The sequence below is a fragment of the Colossoma macropomum genome, unplaced genomic scaffold (assembly GCF_904425465.1).
Source record: "Colossoma macropomum unplaced genomic scaffold, Colossoma_macropomum, whole genome shotgun sequence".
Lineage (NCBI taxonomy): Eukaryota > Metazoa > Chordata > Actinopteri > Characiformes > Serrasalmidae > Colossoma > Colossoma macropomum.
Window position 1 is genome coordinate 32,612,715 of NW_023494806.1, and position 12,209 is coordinate 32,624,923.

Consider the following 12,209-nt stretch of genomic DNA (forward strand, 5'->3'; position numbering starts at 1 on the left):
AGAACCTCGTTCTTGATGATAAACAGCTTTTCAATTATTTTAGAATCATCTTCAGCTCTGTTCCTCATTCTGAGTGTAATTAAGCTTCATGATACCTTTACAACCCAGGAGATGAAGGCAAAGTTTCAGGCATGTCCAACCCTCTAATGACACGGTTTTCATGGTCAGCACACATGCTGCCTGTTAGTATTGCACACACTGGATTTGTTAGTCAGATGGCTGAGTTCCATTTGTAATCCGCACGTATTTCCATACAACAGATGCCCCATTTCCCATAAAAAGAAAATTGACACTTTTCCTGAATACAGGAGATATCTAGTTTCATATCTGAGTTTTAGTGCATATTTACTCTAATTCACCCAGAGCCATTCTTATTGGCTGAAATACATCAGACTAGGTTAACTGTAGATAAGCTCAAGGTTGGCTTGGGAACAGATCTTCTTTAAATTGGGACTGAGCTAAGCTGCTCACCAAGAGCTGCAACTCGTCCATTCATCCAGAGCTCCAAAACTCCAGCCTTCAAATTCAAATGTAGGCTTTAACTCTTATCTTGGTGGCTTCTCATTGCAGGCTCCTGTATTTCTCCTTTGCTGATTGATCCTTAGACAATGAGCTCTTTCACAAGAGAAATAACTGGCAATTCTTTACTGCAACTTGAAAAAATTACTTTTGATTTTAAAGATTCATCTTATTTTATCTTCTTGTTCTTCACAGACGAAACCATGGCCTTCTCTCCTCGTCTGATATACCTCGCCTTCTTGGTCCTGGTATCTCATGCGTTGTTAAGTGATGCTGCTGTCCGTGTGTCGAGCATCCGGGCCAGTAACCTGCCAAGCACCGCTGTCAACACGTACGTCCAGGTGACCTGCAACGGCTATTCCCTCAACACCGAGACCATTAGAGGCACAGTCAACCCCAGTTATAGTAGAGTGTTAAGCTTCTCCAGCTGCTACCCCGGATCAACCATAAGGACGGTGGTGTGGAGAGTAAACTCTAGCGGAGCTAATACCTCCCTGGGCGCCTGTTCAGGCGTAGTGTTAAGTGGGTCTTATAATGCACAGTGCTCCGTGAGCACAGGCACTCTGTTCTTCCAATATATTGCCAGCTGAACATCTCTGTGAAACAACATCTAAATGTTAGCAATGTTAGACTAGTGATGCCATTGTTTGGGTAGAGTGGGCTTTTTGTTTAGGAAATCTGTGAACACTGATATCCAACAATCATCACATCAAACTTGTTCTCAGAATCTGCCTGTTTATTCAGCAAAATTTGAAATGTCTAACATGTTTCACAACAATTAAAAAAGTGATTTCATGCAAACTGCAAATGTGTCTTTAATTCAGTTCTATATTTATAACGTGACATTTAGGCTTACTGAAGGATTCTTTACTGAAAATGCTACTGGTGTTAATATAGTAAAATGTGGTTAAATGGACTTAAAGCACTGCCCCACTTTACCTGAAAAACATGGTTAAAGCGAAAAACCATGTCTTTCGTAGTCCAATACACCAATAACAAACTATATTCAGAACAAGTTGAACACAAAAGGTATGCGTATACAGTGCTGTGCAAAAGTCTGGGCACTCCTGGCCAAATGACAAAAAGTAATTTTGACGTGTTGCTCACCCTTGTTAGGGCTAGTTAGGTTTAAACATACATCCCATAACATGTACACCATGAAATGTCTCATTATTAAATCAAATTGAAAGAACGGTTAAGGTTTCAATTATTTTCTTTCTACTGGCTTGTCAATTAGATCTAAAATGAACTTGAACTTTTGAAACTAGAAACCCATGAAATGCCCCAAAATATGTAACACCACAGCAGACCAGCAGGGGGCACTTTACCGGTGGGTATTGTGTGTTTATCTGTAATCTCATTTCTCCTCAAACACTCAGTTCTTGCCTCTGTTCCAACTTTTTTGGAAAAAGTGTTGTTGGCATCAAATTCCAAACAGGCTTATATTTTTCAAAAAACAATGAAATTTCTCAGTTTTAACATTTGAAATTCTTGCAATGTGCCCAAGCTCACATGATAGATACATGGCTGCAAACCCCATTTCCAGAAAAGTTGGGAGATTTTTCAAATCCTATAAAAAAACAAGAATCTGTGACTTTTCAATTCTTTTGAATATTTATTTAACTGCCAAATTACGTGAGAAATATAACTTTTCATAAAATAAGAAATGACTTTTAATGTTTTGGCTAAGCAACTTAAATGTATTTTGTAAATATAAACAAATATTGAATTTGACGCCTGTGACACCCTCAAAAAAAATTTGGGACAGGAGCAAAATAAGACTGAAAAGTTAATACAGTATCCAGGTTACACTATTTTGTAACATTCCAGAATAAGCAGGTGAACTGGTAACAGATGAGGGTATCATGATTGGGTATAAAAGGAACATCCACCAAGGGCTCAGACTTTGCAAGCGAAGGTGGGTCATGGCTCACCACTTTGTGCCAAACTTCATTAAAGAATTGTCAAACAGTTCAGAAAGAACATTTGTCAATGCAAGAGTGTAAAGAGTTTAGGTCTTTTACCAACTACCATACATAATATTGTGAAACGATCCAGGGAATCCATAGAAATCTCAGTCCGTGTGGGGCAAGGCTGGAAACCACTGCTGAATGTGCCTTTGAGCCCTCAGATGGCACTGCATAAGAAAGTGTCATGCTGCTGTGTTAAATAAAGCTGCATTTTCTTAGTAGTACTTTGGAAAACTGTTCATGTTCACTCAGTTGAACTGGTTAGATGTGCCAGTTTCTAATATGTTCTGCTGAAAACTCAAAAGAGCCAAACCCCTACATAAACGTGGATATCTGAAGGTTTGAACAAATATTCATGTGGCAGTTTTTAACTTAGTCCTGAAGCAAATATTCGGAATTTAAATTCTGTATTTGAATATTACTGGCCTGTTAGCATGTTAGCTTTCTAGTTTTACTGGTTCAGTAAAATGATTCAAACTTCCCACCACTACAACTGACTGAAACCTGGTTAGACTACCAGTGGTAATTGCAGTCAGTGATGTATCTAGAACTTCCAGAAGGCCTAGAGTGACGGTTTCTTCTCAGAAAATTGGTGACACCCATTATAAATCAGGACATGATTATTTAATTCCAATATTACTTCCTAATTATTCATAGCTAATCTGATCTGATTCTGTCCATCCTCGCTTGGTGGACCTCGCCATCTTCATATTGGCTTAAAAAGTAATGCTTTTTAGAACGCTCCTTCAAGAAGAAGCATATCAGCAACACCTTTATGAACAGAACTTACCATATGTGGACACCCATGATGTTCTTTATTCAAAAACAAACATCCTTGTTCATTTAAATGTAAAGGGAACTCTTTTAACCACTGTGGTTTGAATCAGAAGATAAGCCAATGCTGACAGTTTAATGTTAGATGAGATGCCTCATCGTCTCCAACACAAGGTAAATTATTTTCTCTTCTCTACACGAGGTGGAAACATGTTCGCTGTGTCCCAGTTCAGGGGCTGCGTCCTTTGGAGGCTGCATTTGAAGGCACAGGGGCACAACTAGGCTGTCCCATTTCGAAGCTCCTTCATATGTGGGCAAGAAATGTGTCCTTCTTTTCCATGACAACGGGTGGATCCTTTGCCAGCCAACATATCCCGAGGTCCGTTGCGTGCCGGCAAAGATTCAAGAACATGGCAGTGTCAGCAGAGGAGTGAACGGCGGCTGAGGAGACACTTTTAAATGTAAGTATTTGGTTTAAACTGATTCAAATAGCTAAAGATACAGATGTTAAAAAACCCAATGTGGTCTGAAGCAAAACTTATGCTAACACTCTCCAGCTCTAATAAATAAAAAAAAATGTTTTTTAAAGTTTCTGGTTCCGTCTTTAAAGAACTTTCAAATAACTTGAGAAGAGCGAAGTTTCATGACGCACCAGTAAGGGCGGGAACAGTGGTGCTGTGACACAAATAGGAAATTCGCCACAGAGTAGACCATCTCATTTCAGTTCAGCCTTTTCAGGACTATGCGAATTGAGACACAGTGGTTGGCTTGTCGAGGTAACATTGAGAACAGAGAAATACTTTTTTTTTATTTATTTTTACCCCGATTTTCTCCCCAATTTAGTCGTCTCCAATTCCACCCCGCTAGTTAGGACTCCCCCAATCACACGATGCTGTCAACGCTAGGAGGGTGAAGGCTAACACAGGCTTCCACCGGATCTTTTCGAGCTGCCGCTCACGCAACGTCATTGGACAGCCGAACGTGCTCGGAGGAAAGCGCCAACCGCCAGATCTGTTACGTCAGCTAACAGACGCCTGCGCTGACTAGCATCGCGCTTAGTGAGTGATGGGGGGAGAAGGGCAGCCATCCCACCCACCCACAGAGAGCGAGGTCAGTTGTGCTCTCTTGGCTGTAGCATCACCAGGGATCGAACTCGCGATCTCCTGATGACAGGGCCAACGCTTAGACGGTTGCGCCACTCGGGAGCGAGAAATACTTTTTGAATGTCAGCTATCATGGTTAGCCTGGCTTCACTATTTCATACTTTTCATACTTCATACTATGTTAAGGCATGTTTGTAGAGACCGTAGCAATGTAAAAAAAAATTCTACAACAACATGACACTACACTGAATGAGACGCCACTGAGCTACCAGTTTCCTGCAGGCTGGACCAACTCCAAAAAGGAGGGACTTAACTCCAGATGGGCCTGTCTCAGCTCCAAATGGCTTTGCGTTCTGTTAAATGCTTTGCTATTGGTCTAAAACAAATGTATGCAAAGAGACTTAATTGTAGCAGGTCCAGCTCTCTTTATGATGATTTGTGTTTGACTTGATTTAAACTCAGTGCTTATATCAAAGCTATTGAATGTGTACCTTTCAATATTGTGGCATAGGGTGGTCCCGGAGAAACTCAGAGACAATAAAATGTAACTCCATAACTCGGTTTTATTAAACTCAGCACAGATCAGCATGCAGAAAAGGGATTCTAGTCTAGCTCTCGCTGTGAGCCTTAAAAAAATCATTTTTATCCTAAAAATGACAATGACTCAACTAAACTCAGGTGTGCTTAAAACTGCAGAAATTTCTGATGTGAAAACAAGTCATGTCTGATCTTTTCCATTTGTGTGATCTTACAACCTGTAACGTAAAAAATCTGAAATCAGGGTTTACTTGTAAAGGGTTAACATGAATCGTAGTCAGTGAACAGACATAGGTCAAATCCAATAGAGCCAAAAGACAAAAAAGGACATAACAAAGGCAACCAGATCCAAAAAAGGCCAAAGTAGTCAGAAAATCCAGAAACAGGGGTCAAACACAAAAAATGGCAAACAACAGCAAACAGGAACCGCTCAGTAGCTCTACTAGGAGAAGCAATACCTCACAAAGAAACTAAGTTAAAGCCCGGGCTTTTAAACTAAACTGAACTAGTCACATGACAAACAGAGCAGGTGAAACATATCAGTGTTCAGGTGATTTAGAACGGTGATTGGTGGATTGCAGAGGTTCTACAGTCATGTGATCTCCCAGAGGGTTCTGGGAAATGGAGTCCCTGGGAGAGTCTGAATCGGAGGGATGGATGACAAGTTTAGTAAATATAATCCAGTTGTGGGTTTCTTGTAGTTTCTAGGCTTAAATTCCCTTTGAATTTCTTGGAGGGCAATTAAATTCCTGATCTCAGTAATTTTGCTATTTTGTTACAAACTTCATATTATTTATTTAATATTGTTAAAGGGCACTGCCCTGCGATGGACTGGCGACCTGTCCAGGGTGTATCCTGCCTTCCGCCCAATGACAGCTGGCATAGGCTCCAGCACCCCACCGCGACCCAGAAGGATAAGCGGTTTAGATGATGTATGTATGTATGTATGTTAAAGGGCAGTTCACTTTTTTTAAAATATTTATACATAACTTAATCAATGAGTTGTAAACAAAGTCTTTCAGATTGTTTTATTTTGTGAAATGGTTGATTGTAGAGACTCTAAATTGTTTCTTTACAGTGGTGGTGATGGGAACCAGGGTTACAACACAAATATAGCCATTTTATTTACTGTCCAAAACCACCCGAGAACCTTCACATGGCTTCTGAGTTTTATCCGTAACGTTGATGATGGTAAAATACTGACAAATTTCTATGGGGATGTTTTCCTTCACAGGTCCCTGCATGTGCTTCTCCACCATAAAGGCATTTTTAAAAAACCTTTATCTCAAAACTGTCATAAAACAGTGTCAGGTATTAAGCAGTTACTCTATAAGCATTTCACATCAGACTACAGTTAATGACCTACATATGGTTACGTATTTTGTACACTATATTGCCAAAAATATTCGCTCGTCTGCCTTCGCAGGCATATGAACTTGAGTGACATCCCATTCTTAATCCAGAGGGTTTAATATGATGTCGGCCCACCCTTTGCGGCTATAACAGCTTCAACTCTTCTGGGAAGGCTTTCCACAAGGTTTAGGAGTGTTTATGGGAATTTTTTACCATTCTTCCAGAAGCACATTTGTGAGGTCAGACACTGATGTTGGACGAGAAGGCCTGGCTCGCAGTCTCCGCTCTAATGCATCCCAAAGGTGTTCTCTCGGGTTGAGGTCAGGACACTATGCAGGCCAGTCAAGTTCTTCCACACCAAACCTGCTCATCCATATCTTTATGGACCTTGCTTTGTGCACTGGTGCACAGTCATGTTGGAACAGGAAGGGGCCATCCCCAAACTGTTCCCACAAAGTTGGGAGCATGAAATTGTCCAAAATCTCTTGGTCTGCTGAAGCATTAAGAGTTCCTTTCACTGGAACTAAGGGGCCGAGCCTAACTCCTGAAAAACAACCCCACACCATAATCCCCCTCCACCAAACTTTACACTTGACACAATGTAGTCAGGCAAGTACCATTCTCCTGGCAACCGCCAAATCCAGACTCATCCATCGGATTGCCAGACAGAGAAGCGTGATTCGTCACTCCAGAGAACACATCTCCACTGCTCTAGAGTCCAGTGGTGGCGCTTTACACCACTGCATTCGACGCTTTGCATTGCGCTTGGTGATGTAAGCCTTGGATGCAGCTGCTTGGCCATGGAAACCCATTCCATGAAGCTCTCCACGCTGTTCTTGAGCTAATCTGAAGGCCACATGAAGTTTGGAGGTCTGTAGCGTTTGACTCTGCAGAAAGTTGGCGACCTCTGCGCACTATGCGCCTCAGTATTCACTGACCCCGCTCTGTCATTTTCTGTCATTGTCGGTCTACCACTTTGTGGCTGAGTTGCTGTCATTCCCAATCGCTTCCAGTTTGTTATAATAACACTGACAGTTGACTGTGGAATATTTAGTAGCAAGGAAATTTCACAACTGGACTTGTAGCACAGGTAGCATCTTATCACGGTACCACGCTGGAATTCACTGTGCTCTTGAGAGCGACCCATTCTTTCACAAATGTTTGAAGAAGCAGTCTGCATGCCTAGGTGCTTGGTTTTATACACCTGTGGCCATGGAAGTGATTGGAACACCTGAATTCAATTATTTGGATGGGTGAGTAAATACTTTTGGCAATACAGCGTATATGTATGCATATTTTCATGTCTTTTCATAATATTAATAATTTTTATATTTTTATACTTTTAATAATATTAAAACTTAAATCATCATGGTACAAGTCAATGAGCAACAACCAATCATGTGATATACTATAGCAACCATATAGCACCCCCCAAGCCACCCCTAGGAACCACCTGGGATACCATAGCAGCCACCTGGAGGACCTTAGCAAAAACCTAGTAAGCACCAGGAAACCACTTGAGATATCATCGCAACCACATGGGATAGCATATCAACACATAGTGACACCCTAGCAACCATCTAACCACAGCCTAACAAAAACCATAGTAACTGCCTGGCAACACCCTAGCAACTGTCTGTTCATTGCCTAAGCTGCACAATTACTCTGCATTTAATTCAGGAAATGTTTCTAGTTCATTTAATATTATTATATAATATTATTATATAATATAATATAAGTCATTTACTGAGGAAAAACAACATAAATACATTTTTCTGAGGTGTAAAGAATTAGTGTCTGAATTTAACAAAATGTTCCATAACTTTCTTAGATCAAGTGAAGTTTATTAGATCAGTATTGTTGCGATCTGACGCTTTTTAAACCTAACATATAATGAACAAAGCTGTTTATAAGCTAGAGCAATAAACTAATTTAAAATACGTACTATTTAAAAACCATAACATTCAATTTGCTGGGACTTAGTAGGTTGCAAACTACTCAATCTGTTATACATATCTGTTGATACAACACTTGAGGTTGTGTGTTGTCATGAATAACATTATGCCTGTGATGATCTACTATAAAGTATCTTCAGTTCGTGCCCAGGACCAAACCACAGTCTTTATGTTATTTGTGATAACCCACCCAATATGTCCATGTGGGCCCCACATGGGTTAACAATGGGCTGGCAATCGGGACCCCTTTCCTTATAGGCAATATGTGCAGTAAACCTGGGATCCAAGTGGGTTATCACATGCATTACATACAGTTACACACACTCTCATGTTCTACAGCCTAAATATATGGGGGTTTTATTTTAGTTGATGAGGATGTAATTTCTCCTGGTACCCACTAGGGGTCAGCCTTGTTCTTTGACTTGCAGTCCTCAGTACTTCAGGTTTTTAAATATAATCCAGTTGGAGTGTTTCTTGTAGTTTATAGGCTTAAATTCTCTTTGAATTTCTTGGAGGACAATTCAATTGCTAGTCACAGTTATTTTGCTATTCTGTTACAAAGTTTATATTATTTATTTGAAAGTGTTAAATGGCAATTCTACCAATTTTAGGTAATGGTTCATTGTAGAGGAATTTCTGTACAGTGGTGGTGATAGGAACCAGGGGTCACCATGACTACAACACAAATATAGCCATTTTATTTACTATCTAAACCCACCAGTGAACCTACACATGTCTTCTGAGTTTTATATGTAAAATCGATGATGGGAAAATAGTGATAAATTTGAAAACACAAGTTTTCTTCAGGGACCATTTTGCCTCACAACTCCATACATGTACCTTTTCAACTTTAGGCCCAATCCTATTTCTTATTTTTACCTCTACCCATTGTTTTTGAGTGTCACCTTGCCCCTCGGAACTGAGTTACAAGTTGTAGTGGTTGAAATGGGATCCTCAAATAAAAAGAACATTGCTTCATTAACAGCTACTAACGTTGCTCTGTAGGCGACCCTGCCAGTCTGCAGTGACAGCAGAGGAGGGTAAAGTTCAGCTCCTCACTGCGGGGCTTTAGTTACATTTAGGGAATAATATGCCTTTAAAGGGGGGAGGGGCAATTATTTATTATCACCCACCCCTAATTCTTCAGGGATATAAAACTGAAGTCAGCTATTCACCAGCTTCTTGAGGCCTGAGGTGCCAGAATGTAACTGCTGCACCTTTTAAGGTGGAATGAGAAAATTTAGCTAGCTAGCTTCCAAGACATCAGAGTACTGTTTGTAATTTTTATTCTTGTTATGAAAAGCAGCATAATACATTGAAACAACATGAAACTAAAATAAAACAGTGATTATCATCATGTTTTAATGGATAATATACTTACATTTGTGGGTTTCTTTGGCCTCTTGCGCTGCCATCTTGCTTTTTTCCCATATTACTCTGTTTGGAGTGGGCCTCTGAAAAACCTCCGTTTGTAGGGCTGTGTAGCACTAACACTTCACCCTACCCCTCCATCTCAACAAAAATCGGGTCACCCTACCCCTAGACATGAACACGCAAAATGGAGGGCTAGGTGGTAGGGGTTAAGGGGTGAAGTGGGATTGGGCCTAAAGCCAAAAGCTGTAGTGATAATTTAAAATGCCTAACATTTCAAAGGCTTAACATTCAATTTTCTGGGCTTTAGTTTGCAAACTACTCCACCTGTTGTACACGACTGCTGATACAACTTCATCACTCTCCTCTGGTAGCTTTCTAGCTAGCATGCAAAATGCTACATGGCTAACAACAACAAAAAGAAAGGCATTACAGCAAAGTTTATGGCCAGACAAAGCAACTACTCATTCACTTATGTTCAAAAAATGCTTTGCGATACAAAGTTTGCATGGCTAGACAATTAACTCACGGAGGATAACGTAGCGGAGGGTGAAGGGGTGTGTTCTGTTTGAATAACCTGCTGCTCGTTGTTCCCGTCCTCCTCTCTGCTCATCTGAGTGGTGTGTTGTGGGGCAAAGGCATGCTAAAGAGAAGTATTGGAACTGCGTCTGTCTTCAGTTTTTTACATTAATCTGAAGTGCTCACTGCTTTAGTGTGGAATTTATTGTTAATGTTATGATGGCGAGGCAGCCAGGCCCAAAGGCAGAAAAGCAGATCTATAAAAAGACATGTTGATTAGGGAAATATGACAGGATAGTACCCATGTTACGCAGGCTTCAGGCTGAGGCTCTCAGAATTTATAGTTAGTTAAAATTATTTTATACTGTTTGTACAGTGGTAGTATTAGTAGCTCTACTGAGTTATCTTTTCATTTTTATCACAGACAATAACATGGCATTCTCCTGTGTATTGAGCGTTTATAACATGAGCTTATTTCAAGGTGGATAAAACATTGAGTACAATGTGAGAAAAGGCTAACCCAGTGGCTGATAAGCATGTTACCAGTGTAAAGTATTTAAAAACCATGGATTTGGATATAATGTGAGGTTGCGCTAGACGCACTCTGTAAAGCAGCAGCTGTCTAGCCAAGTACAGTCCTTCATGTTCTTTGTTTTAAACAACATAGCCTGTAACAAACACACAAGTATGGTGCTGTGAAAAAGTATTTGCCCCCACCTGATTTTCTGTATTTTTGTATATTTGTCATACTAAGTGGTTTCAGGTCTTCATACGAAATGTAATATAAGACAAAGGCAAATAAAACACACTAAATATAAGACAAACATGAAGAAACACAAAACATTGTTTATAGATGATCATTTCATTTGTTGAAGGCTAAAAGTTTTACCCACCAAACAAATTGATAACTGGTTGTGCTGCCTTTAGCAGCAACAGCTGCGACCAATCGCTTCCTATAACTGGAGATCGGTCTTTCACATCACTGTGGAGGAATTCTGGCCCACTATTTTTCAAAATTGCTTTAATTTAGCCACATCGGAGAGCTTTCGAGCACAAACTGCCCGTTTAAGGTCCAGCATCTCAATTGGGTTTAAGTCAGGACTTTAACTAGGCCACCTTATTTGGTTTCTTTTGAGCCATTCAGAGGTCTTCTGCTATATATCGTTGTCTTGCTGCGTAACTCAATTGCTTTTGAGCTTCAGATCACAGACTGATTGTTTTCCTGCAGGATTTTCTGGTACAGAGCAGAATTCATGGTTCTGTCATTTGTGGCAAGTTGCCCAGGCCCTAAAGCAGGAAAGTATCCTGACTCATCACATCACCACCACCAAATGTGAGAAAAGACTTTATGTTCCTCTTGGTTAGCAGTGGCTTTCGGCTTGCAGCTCTCCCACTGAGACCATATTAACCCACTCTCTTTCTGCTGGTAGAATGAACACTGACCTTGTCTGAGGTGAGCAAGGCCTGCAGTTCCATACAACCTGGGTTCTTTTGTGACTTCCTGGATGAGTCGTCATTGTGCTCTTGCAGGACATTTGGTAGGCTGGCCATTTCTAGGAAGACTCACCACTGTTCCAAGTTGTCTCCTCAGCTGAACCAATAAACAAATTAAAAGACCCCAAAATTATTTTGTCCTGTGTGCTACCTATTCCACATGCTATACATTTCACAGTCACATGGACACTTTTTCATCAACAATAAAGCCACATGTCCCCCTCCTTATCACCACGGTGGCTCCCTGTAATTGGGTTTACCTCTTTTCTGTGGCTGAGACCCAGGCTATGAAGGAATATATTTGGGAAACCTTTTTAAGCCCCTGTCAACATAGTTTAAAATGTTTTAATTTATGTTTTAACAGTAAAATGTGTGCGCATTGATGTTAGGAGAGGTAGCTACATAACACTAAGCTAACATATCCTTTTATTCTCACAGTTAAAGAGGGCTGCTAGATGCTGCATTTTCATTAATGAAGTTAATCACTTGTAGGATCCTGCAAAAGGTGGCAAGTAGGAGGCAGCATCTAGCTACACTACAAACAACAGTGTAGTAAAATAAACCTTCATAACAAGCATCGTTAACAAATCCTTTGCTGGGAGTTTTGTCTGGTA

At 40.4% G+C, this 12,209-nt stretch overlaps 2 long non-coding RNA genes across 2 annotated transcripts; both read left to right on the top strand.

Moving 5' to 3' along the window:
• Nucleotides 1–403: 403 nt before the first annotated feature.
• On the top strand, nucleotides 404–1,327 carry LOC118827248. Its single transcript, XR_005008851.1, has 2 exons — nucleotides 404–531; nucleotides 715–1,327. It is a non-coding gene; the product is annotated as an uncharacterized LOC118827248 (long non-coding RNA).
• Nucleotides 1,328–3,556: 2,229 nt separating this feature from the next.
• Nucleotides 3,557–11,716, top strand: LOC118827250. The gene is made up of 3 exons (XR_005008853.1): nucleotides 3,557–3,724; nucleotides 11,330–11,434; nucleotides 11,532–11,716. It is a non-coding gene; the product is annotated as an uncharacterized LOC118827250 (long non-coding RNA).
• The last annotated feature ends 493 nt before the right edge of the window (nucleotides 11,717–12,209 follow it).